General features: G+C 46.8%; 1 protein-coding gene across 5 annotated transcripts in view; it reads left to right on the top strand.

The window, feature by feature from the left end:
* Positions 1-20,795, top strand: part of LOC141108280 (ficolin-2-like) — a 173,002-nt gene that overhangs the window by 95,503 nt on the left and 56,704 nt on the right. The gene's annotated exons all lie outside the window — the stretch shown is intronic.

Consider the following 20,795-nt stretch of genomic DNA (forward strand, 5'->3'; position numbering starts at 1 on the left):
TCCCGCACCATTCTCCCATCATTGATTAAAAATTAGTTTGTTCTTTCCAAAAATTTCCAACAAGCCCAATTACTCAAATTCCATGGCCGCTTGAAAATGGACCATTGCTGCAGCACACTAATGGTGCGAAATTCAAACTAAAAGCCGTAGTTATGATTTTCGAAAGAAAATTCATTCGTTATTCGACCCATATATGGCTGGCTTAAAGTGATTGTAAAGTCATTTTTTTTCTATTAAAATAAGGAACATGTTATACTTACCTGCTCTGTACAGTTGGTTTTGCACAGAGCAGCACAGATCCTCCTCTTCTCTGGTCCCTGGCTGGAGTTCCTGGTCCCTCCTTCCTGTTGAGTGCCCCCACAGTAGGCAGCTTGCTATGGGGGCACCATAGCTGAGCTGCAGCTCAGTGTATCCATTCAGACACAGAGCTGCGGCCTGGCCCCATCCCTTCTCTCTCCTGATTGGCTAACTGTTTGATTGACAGCAGCGGGAGCCAATGGCGCTGCTGCTGTGTCTCAGCCAATTAGGAGGGAGAATCCCGGACGGTCTTTGGCTGCAGGAAAGAAATTTGCACTATGTTTGACCGGCCTTAGTGTTGGTCAGGTCAGAGCTTACATGGTGCTAAGGACCTTCCCTCTGCTCCGATGCAACAGTGCTTGGAACTGGTGATTGGCCACCAGGGGAACCCAGCGCTGCATTAAGGGAAGTAAGATATATAAGTCACAAGCTCCCCATGCCCAGAAATACTTAGTACCTTACTTTACTCCAACAGGAATATGGAGCAAAGGAAAGCAACTGGTGAAGGGGGGGTGGGTAGACTTGTTGCTTTGTCTCATGGGCAAAGAACAGGTTCGCTTTGGAGGGAGTTGACAAATTTTGTGAAAAATGTCTTGTCCCACATGAGCTCTAAGACTGAGAACTGAGCAATCACATGACCGCTGATCTGATCTCTGATCTGAGCAGTTCTCGGTCTGCTCAGATCAGAGAGCAGTGGTTGTCAGTCCCCATTCCCTGCTCTGCTCCTCCAGCACTCACTGAAGCGCCGAGAAGCTGGTTTCAATTCTCAGTCGCACTCTGAGAGTTGGAGCCAGCTGTCAATCAGGCAGCCGATAGGATACTGACAATATTGTCAGGATCTTTCCAGAGCACAGAGTGGCTCTTCTACAGCAACAGTCCGCTTTCAGCTGACTCTGGATCACAGGAGAGCAAAAGTAAGTGTAGTCCTGTGACCCACAAGAGAGGTATGGCCAAAAAAGCTTTTAAGCATGAGCAACAAACATTTGGTTAAAATTCCTCCACACCACTTAATCAGGAAACTCAAGAACATTTTGCTCTCCCTGGCTTGGCTAATCATAACTGCCACACTCTCTACCGTCAGACTAAAAGCCCAAAGGATGCAGGTAAACAACAAGACAAGGGAAAAAGCATTCCAAACTTCTGAGACAAAAAAAAAGGACGCTGTTTAGCACAAAGTACGCAGGTAAAGAACATACCCCTGCCACCAGTAACTATAGCCATAGCAGCCCACGTGGCTGCTATGGGGCCCAGGAATGGACTCTTAGCCCCTTTCACACGATCGGACCGTCTGTTTTTCATATATCCGTCAATGGACTACAATGCATTCCTATGGACAAACGGATGACCATCTGTTACCATCTGTTCACCTCCGCTTCCGATCTTATTCATTTTTTGGACGAGATCCGTGAAAACGGATATTAACTGAAGTTAACGGATAATGTCCATCAACGTCCGATCAGTTAAGATCCTTTTGGAATAAATTAAGTTTTTTTTTGTTTATATGTGAACCTCAGGCCGCTTCAGAACCATGGGATGGGTCCAAAATCGACAAAGTCTCCTAGCCACAATCTGCTTTTTCTTGCTCTCCTTTCTCCACATATAGGCAAATATGACAAACAATGTCATGCTGTTTCAAAAATTGTTGGACTCCATCGCACAACACAGATAGCACACACAAGGACAAGGACAAAGCAAGGACACAGCAAGGACAAGTCACTCACTGAAAACTGCAATGCAGCATGGGAGGAGCAATGCTTTCTGGGTAATGTCATTGAAAGGAAATGGTAGGTATTCTGGACCACCACCCTTCTTGTAGGTACACCAACAGGGCCCTCGCATATCTGGAGACACTGTATGAACGAGAGGCAGGTTGTATATTCATAAGATGTCTGTCTTTATTGAGAGCAAAAGTAGCTTTTATTCAGTATAGAACAAAGGAGGGGGAGTGGTTAGTTTAATGCATACATGTCTAGGGTTATACAGGTTTGTTACCTGATACATATCTATCAGGGGTTAGATAGGACATCGGACACGCTCACAGGTGGCGTTTATTCAGGAAACACATTTCAAACAGTCGGCAGTTCCCAGACTTAGTAACAGGGACTTTCCCAATGCGTACCACGCTCCCTCCCCTTTGTCGAAATCGAAGGGGGTTAGCATATTGATAGCCAGATCTTTACCGTGGACGCTGTTAGAGGAGAGAGCAGACCCACATGGGCGGTACCTGCTCTTAAAGGGCAAAATCAGAAATACCACAGTGACCCTGGTCAATGTCTATTTTCCCAACTCTGACCACCTGTCCTTCTTGCGTTCACTCACTCCCTTGATCCTGGAGTTCCGGGAGGGTTTGTTCCTGATGGGCGGTGATTTTAACTTTGCCCCGGAGCCACTACTCGACGTTTCGAGAGGAGCGTCTCATTTATCCTTCGCTTACTTGAAAAAACTTAAACAGGAGTTGGCTGGCCTGCAGTTAGTCGATCCCTGGAGGGCCATGCACCCTGAGGAGAGGGATTACACCTACTTCTCTGCGGTGCATGGAACCTACTCCAGGATAGACTTTTTCCAGATTCAACATAAGGATCTCCCTTATGTCACCTCATCCCAAATTGATTACATTTCCCTATCGGATCATGCTCCCACACATGTAACCATGTGCTGGGATACAGAACTTAGATCCCCCCCAACTTGGAAACTAAACGAATCGCTGTTACAGATCCCGGAAGTACGCACAGAGATAAATAGGACACTAACCAACTATTTCTCAGAAAACACGGACCCACAGATGTCTTCAATGACAATATGGGAGGCCCATAAATGTGTAATAAGAGGTGAACTAATTAGGATCGGGGCTGCAAAAAAAAGGGAAAGAACCAAACAGATTGACTCCTTGATATCCCAGGTGCGGTCTCTCGAGCTGCTACACAAGAAGTCTATGGCCGAAACACACCTCAAGGCTCTATTGAAGGCCAGAGGTGACTTGAAAGACCTTCTGTACCACAAAACGCTACAGAATCTGGCTTGGGCTAGAAGATCTATGTTCGAATTTTCCAATAAACCAAGTACCATGTTGGCCAGACTTCTACGTGGTCCGAGACAGCGCACTTACATTCCATCAATAGTGATCTCACAAGGGGCAAAAGCTCACACCTCCAGAGATATAGCCAGCGAATTCGTTAAGTATTATCAACAATTATACAACCTACACAAGGGGGAACCCGTGGGTTCTTTAGAGGAAAAGGAGAGGTTGGCGGGTGAATACATCAGGTCCTCGGGTATGCCTACTTTGCCAACTGAAATAAGTGACGCTTTCGAAGCGGACATTACTCAGGAAGAACTAGTGCTTGCGCTGGCACAAACGAAACCCAGGAAGGCGCCGGGGCCGGATGGCTTCACCCTGACCTATTACCAGACCTTTGAGCCCAACCTATCGCCACACTTTCTCAAAGCGTACAACACATTAAAGGGGGGTAGTACTAACATGGTAGACTCCCTACGGGCATTTATATCCCTGATCCCAAAGGAAGGGAAGGATCCCAATTACTGCAGTAACTACCGCCCGATTGCGTTACTTAACGTAGATCTGAAATTATTTTCCAAAATCCTCGCCAATAGAATCTTACCGCATATCCCACAACTGATCCACCTGGACCAGGCGGGGTTTGTGCCACTGAGGGAGTCGAGAGACAATACCATTAGAGTTCTCAATCTTATACATGAAGCGAGATCAATCCAGAAGCCTTTTCTGCTCCTCTCCACGGACGCAGAGAAGGCTTTTGATAGGGTGGCCTGGCATTTTATGCGGGCCACTCTGGAGCATATTGGAATAGGCCCAAACATGAGAGGCTGGATCTCATCTTTGTACTCGGCTCCCTCGGCGGCGGTACGGGTTAACGAGTGGCGTTCGGAATTCTTTGACATTTCAAACGGGACGAGACAGGGGTGCCCCCTGTCCCCACTGATTTTCATTCTCTCCCTCGAGCCGTTCATGTGTAGCATTCGTGGGAATCCTAATATAACGGGAATTACTAAACCCTCCGGACACCACAAAATCGCGGCCTTCGCCGACGATCTGATTTTTTTCGTCTCCAACCCACAGATTACGCTACCCAACATCCTTTCAGCTCTTAAGGCATATGGGGAATTATCGAACTACAAAGTCAATTGTGCCAAGTCCGCGGTGTTGAATATCACACTACCAGCTAGGGAAGCTGTAAACATGAGCAAATCCTTCTCCTTTAGGTGGGCGGAGAAATCTATCCGCTACCTGGGGGTGGACATCACCCCGGACTTGGCACACCTATACACCAGCAATTTCGTACCCCTACTCCAGAGACTTAAGATAGATCTCCAGACGTGGCACAGACTTACCTTGACCTGGTTTGGGCGTTGTACCGCCCTGAAAATGACAGCCCTACCCCGGATTTTATATGTACTTCAAACATTACCGATCCAGTTACCAACTACTTTCTTTAAGCAAATTCAGTCTATCATTAGAGAGTTTATTTGGTCTCATAAATCCCCCAGAGCGAAAATACAAACACTGACCAAACCCAAAGATAAGGGGGGAGTGGGTCTTCCGGATATCTCTCGATATTACCAAGCGGTCCACTTAGCCAGGATTGCCGATTGGCACTGTAACAGAGACTCCAAACAATGGGTGGGAATGGAAATTGAAGATTCCTCTATTCCCTTACTCCCATCCCCGTGGCTCATGTCCACCCCGCCGGTGGACATGAAATCTCACCCGCTAATAGGTGCCACCCTCCGGGTAGCGAGGAAAATATTCCGCACCACAGACATATCACCGCTACCCTCACCCATGACGCCAATTATAGGTAACCCGGACTTTACCCCCGGACTCACAAGTCGCCGATTGAGACAGTTGACGACTGGTGAAAAACAGTCCCTAGGTGAGATTTGGCCCCGGGGAGAACTTCCAACTGCCTCCACACTCTCCAGACTCATAGATCCTCCATTAGACAGCTTCAGCACTCTTCAACTTAGACATTATCTGAAGACCCTCCAGAAATTACACTATGCCCCTCGGAGCCACACTCCCCTGGAATCTCTTTGCAAATCTGGGGAACCAATCAGACACACTCTGTCGTTTCTATACAGTCTCCTGACGAGTCAGGGGGGGGACTCAACTCCAGAGTTCCTCCTGAAATGGGAGAGGGACCTGGAGACTCAGTTCTCCACTCAACAAAGAGAGAAGGTCTTGGTCTTAGCACATAAGTCCTCGATTGCGAGCCATCATCAAGAAGCGGGATATAAAATCCTGACCAGGTGGTACAGAGTCCCATATGTGTTACATAAAATGAACCCGTCGCTGTCGGATAGGTGTTGGAGATGTGACAGGGAAGTGGGAAGTATGCTTCACGTCTTTTGGTCGTGCCCACTCCTGAGACCCTTTTGGGAGGAGGTGACCACGACTATTCAAAGTCTGACCTCGGTCAATCTCAAAGACAACCCGGCCGCATGCCTTCTACACCTGACCACGAGACCGATTCAAAAATACAAGAAAACATTGACAATGCAACTCCTAAACGCAGCTAGGACATGCATTCCGGCACTCTGGCGGAATCCTCTCCCTCCGTCCAGGGTCCTGTGGTATTCAAAAGTTAACTGTATTTTACGCATGGAGGAACTGACGGCAACTCTACAAAACAAAGAGGAACAATTTATTGACAAATGGAGACCCTGGAGATATTTTGTGGGTACAGACGCATATCTGCAGGACATGGCAGAGACACAATCTCCGCCTACCTGAGATACAACCCCAAAAACCCCATTGAAACAGACATACGTGTACACCCCTTTGGGGTGTGGCGGGTGGGATCGTGTTGGGGGCGGTGTCGCAGCCATCCCTTTACAACCCCTTCTTTTTTGCCCTCTTTTCACCCTCTCATGCATCCCCTTCCCTTTTCATACCCCGCTTTTCTTTCCACTTTCTACTCTTTTCTTCTCTTTAGTATCTTATGTCCCGATCAGCTCACTAAGCAGCCGTGGTGACGGCGATTACGAATATAATGTGAACGACATTTTTTGAAGTGAGCAGGTAACACTCACCTATATAGCAAAAGACATACCTGTCTTTAAAGGTTTAAATATTTTAATAGATATCAAAACTGTCCATAAACAATTTAAGTTTTATGCAAGGAGGCCCGTTGGTAGGCAACCTTGATATAATATATTATGTATGAAACAGATATACTTTTGGCTAGAACATTTCTATGCTACCATATTTGTTTGGTAAATAACTTGGATTTTGGGCTACAGTTATACTTCATATGATTCAAAAGTATTTTTGTATGGAATACATCACCTGCTGTAACCTAGACTGTATTTCTATGCCTTCTGTGTATCAAAATAAAGGAATTTAAAAAAAAGATAGGACATCGGGTCATTAGTCACATATCTTAGCTGATCACCTAAGGCTAAACAGGATATACATTCCGAGGAACAGGCTTGACCACAGTGATCAAAGAAGGGAAGGGGGGATGCTGTGCAAGCATTCTTGTACATTCTTACACAAGTTTGAACTTACACAATAAGGTGTCACAATGCTACTGATGAGAGCCCACAGCTGAGCAGGTGACACAGGATCCCCCAGGGCGTGGAATCTAAGGGCCAGCTGGCATTCTGCCAGGAACCCCCTCATGAGGGTTTGGGCTTAGCTGCATGCTGATCCCAGGTTAGGAGAGTACCAGAAGACACAGTCAGACACGGATGGATGGATGGATGAAGCAAAAGATGAGCCGGATAGCGAGCCGAGATCAGGGCGGGCAGCAGACAACATAATCAGGAGAACTAGCCGAGTCGGTACACAAGAGATCAGTTCACGAGAAGTCAGGTAAAGCAGGTTACAGGAAGGGTGCTTAGGAACAAGTGTTGCTGAAGCAACCAGAAACTGGTCTGAGTGGAATTTAGAGTTGAAAATATTTTTATTGTTATAAAACAACAAAAGAATTAATACATTTGACATAAAGTAAAACATATTGAGAGATCAATCAGCGAGCAAAATGGCTATCGCCCACAGCTAAGCTGATAATTATTAAATAAATGTTAATATAAATAAATCATGTCAAGTATCAGGATAGAAGGTCAGGGAGAAAGAGAAAAAGAATAATTAGGAAATGAATAAGGGGGAAGAAGAACAGAAAAGAAAAAAGTGGGAAAAGGAGGGAAGAGTAGGGAGAGGGGGTTCCGCTGGCTGGGGTTGAGAAGGAAGGACTCCAGATCCCTAGACATGGTCAGGGGATCAGCTTATATTTAAATTTATAGGGGAAGCTGTAATCTGGGGGGCAGGGAGCAAAGAAGACAGCATATCTGAGGCGGAGAAGCGCTGCCAGACCGACCATAAAATTGTGAATTTCTCGTAGGTGTCATTGTCAAGCGCTAGCATCTCCTCCATTCGCATGATATCATTCATGGTGGAAGTCCAGAGAGACAATGGGGGGATAGTCGCTGTCTTCCAGAAAAGGGGTATGAGTTGGCGAGCTGCAGACAGGAAAAAACGTAAAAGATTGCGCTTTTGAGAGGCTATTGAACCTGGCAGAATAGATAGGAGGGCTATTTCAGGAGTCAAGTGCAGTGGATCATCGTAAATTTTTTCATAAACCTTGGATACCTGATTCCAGAAGGGCCGGATCCGATCACATTCCCACCAGATATGTAGATACGACCCTGTTGTAAGAGAACAACGCCAACACAAATTTGAAGTTGAGGGGAAGATTTTCCGTAGAGAGGCGGGGTCCCTATACCACCTCGCGTGAGAGGGGGCATCCATGGCGAGTCCCATTGGAGATGTCAAATGCAGCTGAAGAAGTACCATTAACCAGGACCGAAGCAGAGGGATTGGAGTAGAGTGACATAATTTTGGAGATTGTAGGAGGATCCCAACCCAATTTTTTCAAGGGAAAGTTTTAGGAAGCGCCAGTTAACCCGATCGAAAGCCTTCTCGGCATCAAAGGAGAGAAGGCAGATCTGTTGATGGTGGCGTTGGGCATAGGCGATGAGGTCAATAGTTTTGGTGGTGTTGTCTCATGCCTCTCTACCCGGGACGAAGCCCACCTGGTCTCTATGTATGATCCCGGGGAGAGAGGGAGAGAGACGATTAGCGAGGATTTTGGCAAAGAGCTTAAGGTCAATATTTAAAAGCGATATTGGGCGGTAACTGCTGCATTGGGAAGGGTCCTTATTGGGTTTTGGTAAGATGGAGACATTGGCTGAGAGGAGTGCTTTGGAAGGGAGGGTGGTATCATCTATGGAATTAAAGGCCTTAGTGAGAAACGGTACCAATAAGGGTGCAAAGGTTTTGTAAAACCTCGGAGAGTAGCCATCGGGGCCTGGGCATTTGCCCGGTTTTAATTCCTTGATGGTGCCTAGGAACTCCGGTTCCAACAGAGGGCCATCTAAGTCCGCGGACGTCTGGGGGTCAATCACAGGTAGTGCCGTTTCCATTATATAGGTCCGCATTGGGTCTTGGGATGGGGGCAGAGAACTCGGTGGGGAGGGTTGCGGTAGGTTATATAACTGGGCATAATAGTCTTTAAATGTGGTGGATATGTCTTTGCAACCAAAAACTTTAGTCTGGTCTGGTTTGGTGATGAAGGGAATGGGAAGACGTGGAGCCCTGGGATGAATAACCCGTGCCAGATGTTGACCGCATTTATTGGCTATAGAATAGTAAGATTTTCGGGCGCGATCCCTAGCTATGAGAGAGTGAGAGTCTAATAGTTGGAATAAATCCCGACGGGAGTTGGAAAGGGCCACAAAAATGGAGGGGTCCAGATTTGATTTGTGTAGGGATTCAAGATCTGAAATGTTGGTCAGGAGACGCTTGATGTCGTCAGACCTAATCTTTTTCAAACAAGAGCCGTTCTGAATTAGGACGCTCCTGACCACACACTTCAGCGCCTCCCATTGGTTAAGTGGAGAAGTTGTATCTGCTATGTGGTCAATTTTAAAGTTATGAATTGCTTTAGTAACTTCAGCGATGCATACTGAGTCTCGTAAGAGATTATCATTGAGGCGCCAGGAATGCCCCCTACGTAACTGTGGGGGTCGGGCGAAAGATAGATATACCGGGGCATGGTCAGACCAGAGAGCATGTCCTAGAGAGGTTAGTAAAGGTGTATCTAGGAGGGATTGGGAAATGAGAAAATAGTCCAGTCTGCTATATGAGTTGTGTGCTATAGAGAAGTATGTGAAATCTCTGTCAGTAGGATGATGTATACGCCACACGTCCACTAATTGATAAGAATGTAAAAGAGATTTTATGTGTGAGAGTGAGGTCGTGGACATGGAAGACTTACCAGTAGAGGTGTCGGCAGACGGGGAAAGGGCCACATTGATGTCTCCTCCAACGATAACACTAGAACCTCCAAAAGAGGTCAGTCTGGCAAGAGTGGATGATAGGAAGTGCGCCTGATCTGTGTTCGGAGCATAGATGTTGGCGACTGTAAAGAGAAAATTATTAATTTTTAGTTTGAGAAATATAAAGCGACCGTGATCATCAATATATGAGTCAATAACCTCAGGGTGAAAAGACCTATGAAACGCGATCGAAACCCCCTTGGATTTTGCAGCGGGGTTGGTACTGTGAAACCAAGTGGTATAGAATCGACTGCGCATCATGGGTATGGAATTGGTCCTGAAATGGGTTTCTTGTAATAAGAGAATATTAGTTTTCTGTTTATGGAAGTGATAAAGGATCTGGCTACGTTTTTCTGGGGTATTAAAGCCTCTACAATTGTAAGAAGCTAAATTAAGTGGTGGAGTTGCGGTCATATCAAGGTGGGTATGAAGGGAAAGGGGAGAAAAAAGAAACAACGAGAGTCCCTCGAAAAACCGCCCCAGCCAGCGGAGGGGTGGAAGGGGAAGGGGAAATAGGAGGGGAGGGGATAGATGTGGGGGAGAGAGCGGAAAAAGGTATAATAGAAATGAAAGAAATATCAGGAAGGAGCAAGAGAGGAGAGAGAAAGAGGAGAGAGAGCGGAGAAAGGAAAAGGGTCCCAGTATCCATAATTGTCCAATCGGTATTACAGTCTGACCTGAAAAGATCAGAAGAGGGAGCCCGGGACCTTAATCCTAGTAAATTAAACAGTATACTGATTGTGATAAGGTAGACCACTAGGTGGTACCAGTTAATCAAAAGTTGAGAGAAAGAAAATAAAAAACAAAACAAAAAGCTGTAAAGTAGAGAACATCTGTAAACCATGGAACGGTGCCAAGTGGGGGCACCGAGTATTCCTAAGGGGGGGTTAGTGTTTAGCATGGCGAGAGCTCCCAGAGCCCCGGGAACCACAGGGCCAATAATATGTAAAGTAAACTGGGCTGTACTTGTAAACGTAGTTAGCATATATAAGTATAGATAATAAGATATCATAATCAGAGACACAATGGGGGGAAAGCATGGGTTAATACAACATTATAAACAGTTGAGTGTGCCATGAGAGCAATAGTAGAATGTGGTAGTTCAAAAAGTAGCGATCAGGAACCTCCGGCTTGAAGAGACTGGAAGAGCAGTGGGATCAGCTTCACAACAGGTAAGGACCGCAGCAGTCCCAGAAGGCCAAGGTGGATCTTCCTGATGCAGCTTATGAGCCATTGAGCAATTTTTAGCAGAGGAGCCTGGTATCTTCTAAGGCATAAGGACCCCGAACGTGGGTAACAATAACATTCAAGAAAAGGTTTCTATCTTCCAATTGAAGAAAAACCAGTAACAGGAACTGCTTGCTGGAAGAGGTGTGGAAAAGTGAACGCTATCTACAGAGGCTCGAGGAATGAAAGTCCTTAGAGATCCAAGGTGGTGCAGTAGGCATTCCTACTCAGGTAGAGGCAAAAAAAATAGGAGACCAGCCAGTCCGTATAGCATCAGTCATCAGGGTCTAAGCGGGGTGAGGATCCAGGACGGCGTTTGTGGCTGTGTTTCTGCCACTGCGGGATGTATGGCAGGCCTGGTGTAGTTGGAGAGAAAGGCCAATCTGGCAAAGACACCTGTGGCAACTCCAGGGTGCCCAGGAATGCAGGGAGGTCACCCAGCATGCGGAATGTGGCAGTCTTACCATCATGGTGCACCCGTAACTGAAAAGGAAAGCGCCATTGGTATTTTATTTGGCGTGATTGGAGAAGCTGTGTGAGAGGCTTCAGGGCCTTCCGCATGGTCAGGGTTAAACGTGAAAGATCAGGTAACAGCATCACGGGAGTGGTATTGAAAAGAATAGAGTCCTGCATGCTGGCTGCCCGCATGATGGATTCCTTAATGTTGTAGAAGTGCACTCTGCAGAGCGTGTCTCGAACGAATGAGGGGTCAGGATTCCTGGGGCCTGAGGTCCTGTGGACCCGGTCTAGTTCAAGTGGATTATCTTTGGGTAATTGTAAGAGCTGATTAAAAATGGCCGTCACCGCTGCCCTCAAGTCCTTGGGTTCCACAGATTCAGGGATGCCGCGTATGCAAATATTATTACGCCTGTTTCTGTTCTCAATGTCATCCTGTTGAAACGCAAGGTGCTGCAGCATGGTTGTGTGGGAGTTAAGTATTTCCTCATGCTTCTGAACAGAGGTATGGAGTGTCTCTGTTGTGGCTTCAATGTCCTCAAAACGAACACCAATGTCCCTTTTAAGCTCAGAAATCTCCTGTTTGTAGGTTTTTTCTATGCGGTGTACACACTGCTCAAAATCAGCCTTGGTAGGGAGAGACCACATGTAGTTGTGCAGGGATCTCATCTGGGATTCTAGATCCCATCCATCCTCAGATCCTATGGATGCAGTGGAACGGCACCTGGAAAGACTGGGGGGAGAAACTGGAGGCACAGGGGTAGTGTGGGATGCCTGTGAGCAGGCCATAGTGTCCAGGGCTGACTCGGAGCGGGCCGGGGACGGAGGCGCCGGCGCCATCTTGGATCTCGGCTGGCGCTGGGCCGCGGCCGAAGATCGGGTGAAAAAGTTCCCCGAATCCCCTCCTGGATGAGAACCCCCCGTTCCCTGTTGGTCCCGGTACTTAGCTTTCCCCATCGGAGTCTTTTATACAGCCTGATTCGGTTCAGAAACGCCCTGTAGAGCCGCGGGACCCGGGAGCTGTGGAACAGCACGTCCTCTCACTCCATGCGTCAGGCCACGCCCCCCTGAGTGGAATTTAAATAGTGAGGTACATGGGGGGCTGGACAGGAAGTCGCAGGAAGGAATGATATATTAAGCAACAGGTGAAGCCGGCAACACCCATAGCTGCAGAGTGCAGCCAGAGCTGAACACAAGCTAGTGGAACAACAGGTGCCAGCTGACCTACAGCAGTAAAGGTAAGACACAGATCAGCTACGCAGCTAAACTGTGACAGTACCCCCCCCACGTATGAGGTCCCCCTACATGTCTGGGGGCTGGCTTGGAGGGAAGTTCCCAATGAAATCTGGTCACCAAGCGTATGGCTGAAACATCTGCAGCAGGAACCCAAGACCTCTCCTTCGGACCGTAGCCCTTCCAATCAATCAGATAGAGTAGCTTCCCTCAGGTGTATTTGGAGTCCAATATTTCTTTAATCTCATACTGATCCATGGTATCAGCCACAGGAGTGGGGTGAGAAGGGCAAGAGAAGCGATTGAGGACCAGTGGCTTGAGCAGGGAGATATGGAAGGCATTGGGGATCCTGAGATAAAAGGGCAGACGGAGCTTGAAAGCAACTGGATTGATCTGACGGAGAATGGGAAAGGGACCAATGAAGTGAGGGGCAAATTTCATTGAGGGCACCCGGAGTCGGATGTGCTTGGTAGACAGCCAAACTCTATCACCAGGTAGGAACTTAGGAGCCGGACTGCGATGATGATCTGCTGCCGTTTTATGCCTGGAAGCAGCCAGATGAAGATTCTTAGAGACTTCTGCCCAGATTGAGTTGAAGGTCCTTTGGGTTTCAGCGGCTGCTGGTTCGAGGGGAGGAAACAGATAGATGCTGCCCTTAAACAGTGAAGAAGGGAGATTTTCCAGAACTGGCATTGGAGTGTTGGTTTAAGGCAAACTCTGGCCAGGGCAAAAGGTCCACCCAGTCATCTTGATGGGCTGAGATGAAGGCACAGAGAAAACGTTCTACATTTTGATTGTCACGTTCCGTTTGCCCATTGGACTGGGGATGAAAGGCAGATGAAAAATTCAATTTAATCCCAAAAGATTTGGCCAAGGCTCTCCAAAACCCAGCAGTAAATTGAACTCCTCTATCAGAGACGATATGTGAAGGTATCCTATGAAGACAAAAGATCTCCTTAATGAAAGTTGTGGCAGGACTGGGAGCAGAAGGTAGGTCTGGGAGAGGGACCAAGTGACACATTTTGGAGAACCGATCCACCACTACCCAGATGACTGTAGAGCCTGTTGAGGGGGGCAGATCCAAGATAAAATCCCTGGAAATACAGCGCCAAGGTATATCGGGAACTGGTAAGGGCAGAAGCAACCCAGCTGGGGTGGACATGGAAGAGTTGGATAGTACACAAACCATACAAGCTTGAACGTACTCTTTGACATCCTTACGAAGAGCGGGCCACCAGTAATGACGCTGAAGAAGGTCACAAGTACGAGGTATACCAGAATGTCCAGAGAACTTGGAGTCATGGGCCCACGTAAGGACGAAGTACGGAAACTACAAGTTTTACCTGGAGGAGGCTGCGTAGACCGGAGCTGAGTAGTGGCTAGAGGAATGATGGGACCAGGATCTAGGTGATTCTCAGAATCGTTGACATCGAATTACCTGGATAAGGCATCGGCACAAAAGTTTTTGGCACCAGGACGAAAGGTGAAGTTGAAGTGGGCGAAAAAGAGGGCCCAGCGAGCTTGGCTTGGGTTCAAGTGTTTTGTGGATTGTAAATACTGCAGATTTTTATGATCAGTATAGATGGTAATTCAATGGGGAGAACCCTCTAGTATATGTCGCCATTCTTGAAGAGCAAGTTTAATAGCCAGTAGCTCACGGTCCCCAATGGTATAGTTCTTTTCCGCGTCAGAAAACTTCTTGGAAATAGATCTGCAAGGCTGAGACTTGCCCTTCTGAACTTGGAGTAGGATGGCGCCGACTCCTACTGAGGAGGCATCAACTTCCACAGAAAAGGGTTTCGTAATGTCCGGACGTAGGAGCATAGGCGGAGAGGAAGGCTGCCTTGAGTTTGTGGAAAGAATCAATGGCTTCAGTGGACCAGAGCCGGGCATTGACACCCTTGCAGGTGAGAGATGTAATAACAGCTACCAAGGTGGAGTAGTTACGAATGAATTGGCGATAGTAATTGGTGAAGCCCAAAAAGCGTTGGGTGGCTTTAAGACCAGAGGGCTGGGGCCACTCAAAGATGGCCCGAAGTTTTGCTGGGTCGATGAGGAGGCCCTGATAAGAGATTATGTAGCCCAGGAATGGAGCTTGTGTTTGTTCAAATAGGCACTTCTCCAATTTAGCATATAGACAATTGTCCCGTAGTCGCTGTAGCACAGCTTTCACATGGAGACGATGGGTGAGTAAGTCTGGTGAGAAAATAAGAATATCGTCCAGATATACAATAACACAGACGTACAGAAGGTCACGGGAGATCTCATTAACCAGGTTTTGGAAGGCGGTCTTCCACTCATCTCCTTCCCAGATTCTTGTTAAATTGTAGGCCCCACTAAGATCCAATTTGGTAAAAACATGAGAACCCCTCAGTCTGTTAAAGAGTTCTGCAATTAAAGGAAGAGGGTATCGGTTCTTCATGGTGTTAGCATTATGGCCCCTGTAGTCGATGTATGAACGGAGTGAACCATATTTTTTCCCAACAAAGAAAAACCCGGTTCCAGCAGGTGAGTTGGATTTCCTGATAAAACCCTTTTGCAGGTTTTCCTGAATGTATTTAGACATGACTTGTGTCTCTGGAATAGATAAAGGGTAGACTCGGCTTCGGGGATGAGAGGTCCCTGGTAACAGATCAATGGAGCAGTCATAGTCATAGTCTCTGAGGAAGGCAATCAGCGGACTTTTTGCAGAAAACATCTCAGAAGGAATGATATTGGGAAGGCAACATGGGAGTTGTGGAGATTTCAGCCAGAGGAATGGAAGGAGGTGGTAGTACCTTGGAAACGCATCGTTGCTGACACTGAAGACCCCAAGCCAATACTTGTCTAGAGTTCCAATCAAGATGTGGGGAGTGTTTCTGCAACCATGGAAGACCCAGAATGATGGGACTGAAGGATTTAGGCAGAATTAGGAAAGAGATTTCCTCACCATGCAAAACCCTAATGCGTAAAGCAATAGGAGGGGTTTTAAACCGGATGGGGCTCATTGGCAAGAAGGAGCCATCTACTGCGGTCACGGAGAGGGGTATAGCCAGGGCAACAAAGGAAATGCCCAACTCGGAAGCCAAAGATTGTTCAATGAAATTCCTGGCTGCACCAGAGTCCACGTATGCAGAAAGCTGATAGGCATTTTGAGCCCTGTGCATAGACACAGGTAGGGTGAAAGGAGAGAAGCTGACAGAATTAAAGGATCGGTCTAGATCACCTCTCTGAGTGACCTAGACCCTGGAGTTTTCCTGGACGAACTGGACAGGAGTTCACAAGATGTCCTTTATCAACACAATAAAGGCACAGGCCCAAACCATGCGCCAGGCACGTTCCTCTGGAGTGAGGCGACTTGGCCCAAGCTGCATAGGTTCTTCCAATGTTTGAGAGGTTTGGAGTCTTTGGAGTGCCTGTGCTGGACGGCCAGCAGGGGGATGACTGGATCTGGATCTCTTCAGGGCCCACTCCTGGAAGCGAATGTCTATTTGAATGCTTAATGCGATTAAATCATCCAATGTGGTAGGAATGGTGCATCCAGCGAGTTCATCCTTTACATGCTCAGACAGACCTTGCCAGAAGGTAGCGGTAGGAGCCTCAATATTCCATTTAAGTTCAGCAGCCAGCATACGGAATTGAACTGCGTATTGACCGACTGTCATTCTTTGCTGACAAAGATGATGGAGGGCCCCAGCAGCAGAAGACACTCTGCTGTGCTCAAATGTTTTCCGGAAAGCATCCCAAAAGACCTGGAGGTCGGAGGTGATAGAATCGTGTTATTCCCAAAGTGGGGAGGCCCAAGCTAGGGCATCACCAGAAAGGAGAGAGATAATATATGAGACTTTGGTGCAATCAGTTGGAAAATGGTGGCTGGAAAGTTCAAAGTGGATGGAACACTGATTAATGAAGCCACAACAAGCCTTAGCGTCGCCTGAAAAATGAGGTGGTGGTGGCAGATGCAAGCAGGGATTTCCAGGTGAGGCCGGTAACACGGGAGCAGATGAGGCAGAAGCAGGAGCCGAAGAAGCTGAAGTTGCAGCGACTTGCAAGCGATCCAGGCGGGAGGCAAGATCCTGTAGAAACAGTATTATTTGCTCTTGATTTGCTTGCTGGGAGTTGCATTTGGTCCTCAGTCAGTGGCCGACTCTCTGAGGAGCTCATGGCTTGAGCAAACTGTCACAATGCTACTGAGCCCACAGGCGAGCAGGTGACACGGGATCCCCCAGGGCGTGGAATCTAAGGGCTGGTATTCCGCCAGGGACTCTTTCACGAGGGTTTGGGCTTCATTAATCAGTGTTCCATCCACTTAGCTGCGTGCTGATCCCAGGTCACGACCCCCAGGTTCACCCTGCTCGCGAGGAGAGTACCAGAAGACACAGTCAGACATGGATGGCTGAAGCAAAAGGAGAGCCAGATAGCGAGCCGAGATCAGGGTGGGCAGCAGACAACATAATCAGGAGAACTAGCCGAGTCGGTACACAAGAGATCAGTTCACGAGAAGTCAGGTTAAGCAGGTTACAGGAAGGGTGCTCAGGAACAAGTGTTGCTCAAGCAACCAGAAACTGGTCTGAGTGGAATTTAAAAAGCGAGGTACGTTGGGGGCTGGACAGGAAGTAGCAGGAAGGAATGATATATTGAGCAACAGGTGAAGTCAGCGACACCCATAGCTGCAGAGTGCAGCCAGAGCTGAACACAAGCTAGTGGAACAACAGGTGCCAGCCGACCTACAGCAGTAAAGGTAAGACACAGATTAGCTCTGTTCTGTCTTTGGGATAGCTAGCTAAACCTTCTTATTCCAATAACTGTAGATACCATATTTCTTTGATCTCAGTTTTATTAGAACAAGCCAGGTGAAACTACAAAATAACAGAAATAGACTTCAATAAGTACAATATTGCATACAATACAGCATGCATTGCAGAAACAACGATGTACAGTACAAGATGTGATAGTAAAAACTTACTTTTTAAGTTCTCTAAGGAGTGATGGCGAAAGACATGACTTGCTTCCTGCAATGTGTTAAAAAGAATGGTGGATGGTTCACTTCCTGCTAAAATTCTACCCAGAATTCCCTGCTTGCTGACAACTTCCTTATTTACACATACAATAAACAATAAAACAGAACTGCAGCAATACCAAAAAGGAACGCTAGATGGAGCCTGCACACCACATATGATTGTCTTAAGTAAATTACACATTTTGTATGTAAATTTAACAACATAGGTACAAATAGCCAGTATAAAACATCTGGTGGACAGAACACTCCCCGCCTGACATCAAGTGATGTCATTAACAGAGTCCTCCATAGAAAGCAACAGAATAAGTTCAGTCACTGGTCTCAAAAATACTTTAACCTCATTCTGTTGAAAGATCTTGACCTCAACCTTACGGACACGATTATCCTTGCTTGGCAGTACTTTGGTGATCAAACCTAAAGGCCACATATTCCTTAGTGCCTGGCAATCTTTCATGAACACAACATCACCAGGTTTAAGATTAAGCTTTTCAGTGTGCCACTTTCTCCTTACTTGTAGAGTAGATATATATTGTTCCCTCCACCGGTTCCAGAAGGTATTGGCAAGGGTTTGTACTTGTCTCCATTGACGTTTGTAAAGGTCCTTCTCACAAAACTCTCCAGCTGGAACACCGGCAAGACTAGTCTTTTGCGTGAGTAACATGGCAGGTGTGAGGACCACTGGATGTTCTGCCATAAATGTCACTAAACATTCGTGAGTAAGCCTTGCAGTTTCTACTTGTAGGAAGATAGAGTCAAGAATTCTGTGGGCTATGCCTATCATCCTCTCCCAAACACCTCTCATGTGACAAGAGTGAGGTGGGTTGAAGATCCACGTGCAGTCTTGTTCACTCAAGTATCTTTCTACTCTGGGAACGTCCAAATTAGAAGGAATTTGAAGTTCTTTTACTGCTCCTACAAAGTTAGACCCTCTGTCAGAACGAATGAGTTTCACTGGGCCTCTGATTACAATGAGTTCAGCTAACTCTGTGGCTAATACTGCAACACAAAGTTCCAGCCTGGGTATGGTGTGTTCGGGAAGTGGTGCAAGTTTTGCTTTTCCCATTACAAACCCTATGTGGCATTGTCCTTTAGTGTCTATGGTTTTCAGGTAAGCTACAGCAGCAATTGCTTTAACAGAAGCATCTGAAAACACACAAAGTCTTTGCATCTGAACGTCAGCAGATGACAGAGGAGCATATGGTTGTGGAATTTTAAGGTTGAATAGAGCTGTTAGTGAGTCCTTCCACTCTAGATATAGGTTCTTCTTGTCAGTGGGGAGAGGGTGATCCCAATCTAGTGACTCACAGGTGAAGTCTCTAAGTAGTGCCTTACCCTGGATGGTGACAGGTGCTGCAAAGCCTAAGGGATCATACAGGCTGTTTATGGTAGACAGGACACCTCTACGGGTAAAGGGTTTTTCTTCTGTGTTTTTTCGGAAAGTAAACGAGTCAGCTCTTAAGTCCCAAAGCAAACCAAGACTGCGTTGCATGGGAAGTGAGTCTGTGCCTAGATGTAAGTCCTTTAACTCGTTAGAATGATCTTGGACAGGAAAGGCTTCTAAAACTTCTCTACTGCTGGAAACAATCTTGTGGAGTTATAAGTTGGAACACGCAAGCATTGCTGGAGTTCTTTTGAGGAGACTGATTGCGGCTTCATTTGTGGGTAGTGATTTCAAGCAATCATCTACATAGAAATCCTTGTCCACAAACTGTCTGACATCTGACCCATACTCTAACTCTCCCACTCTAGCAGAGTGTCTGAGGCCATATATAGCAGCTGCAGGGGAAGGACTGTTGCCAAATATGTGCACCCTCATGCGGTATTCTGTGATGTCTCCTGAGGGGTTGTTGTCCCTGAACCAGAGAAACCTCAGAAAGTTTTGGTGTTCTTCTTTAACAAGAAAGCAATAGAACATTTGCTGTATGTCTGCCATGAATGCGACTGAATCTTTGCGAAAGAGGGGAAGTACTCCTAATAGTCTGTTGTTAAGGTCAGGGCCAGAGAGGAGGATATCATTTAGAGAGACACCCTCATGTTTGGCGCTGGAATCGAACTCCACTCTAATCTGTCCTGGCTTCTTAGGGTGACAGACCCCAAATATGGGTAAGTACCAGCATTCCTCTAAGTCTTTGAGGTTTGGGGCTCAGCATGGTCATTCTGGAATATTTTCTCCATGAAGGAAAAGAAATGTTCTTTCATCTCTGGTTTCCTTTGAAGATTGTGTCTTAGGGAAGTGAGACGTTTATATGCTAGTTCTCTGTTGTTAGGCAAACGTCGTCTTTGTGGTCTAAAGGGAAGAGGTGCAACCCAGCTATTAGTCCCGTCTTTCTCCATACTCTTTTTCATAACTTCTAAGAAGAGCCTATCCTCAATGGACATTGCTACCTGGTTATCTTCCTTTGTTCTCTGGAACACTGTGCTTCCTAAGTCGCTTTGGTTGTTGTCATAGGTATTGCTGTCACAGAGGGGACTTAGGAAGGGAAGAGGTACAGGGTTATTGTGTGGTAGCTCCTTTATGAGGATGTGATTTTGACAGGGTTGGGGAAGAGTAGGAAGACCATTCTCAAGGGTACTAGTGAGCAGGCTATTAACAGATGCCAGTTTGTGTGCACCTCCCGGGCAAACATCACCTATAATGACCCACCCGAGATCCCGTTTTTGGGCATATGGGGCATTTTTAGGACCATTGATCAGTTTTCTTACTTTGTGGACTTGCAAGATATTCCTTCCTAGGAGTAAGATTATCTGAGCCTGATCATCTAGTTCTGGTATGAGATGTGCTATGTGGTTCAAGTGCGTCTGGTGTGGGAATCTCTGATCTGTTGTCTGGCATCTGGTTGCACTCTATTATGGTCGGTAAGGGTAGGCATGTCTTACCATCCATAGATTCAATTTGTAGACCGTCAGCTCTTCTCCCCGCCGTTTCCACTGTACCTGCACAAGTCCTAAGGGAGTAAGGGCTGCTGGGGCCTTTAAGGTTTAGAATGTAAAAAAACACAGTGACTTATTACTCTGATCATCCACGATAACATAGAGCTTGACTGCTTTGTCCCTGCATCCTTTTGAGTAAACTCTCACTAGACAGATTTTAGAGCAGGACCTGCCACCTGTACTTCCTTTGCAAACTTCAGTACACTGTGAAGTGATTGCTATGGTGTCTTTGCTAGAGTCTTTGGTCTCCCCGCCTTGCTCCTTGTCCCTATAA

This window comes from Aquarana catesbeiana, linkage group LG09 (genome assembly GCF_042186555.1).
Source record: "Aquarana catesbeiana isolate 2022-GZ linkage group LG09, ASM4218655v1, whole genome shotgun sequence".
Lineage (NCBI taxonomy): Eukaryota > Metazoa > Chordata > Amphibia > Anura > Ranidae > Aquarana > Aquarana catesbeiana.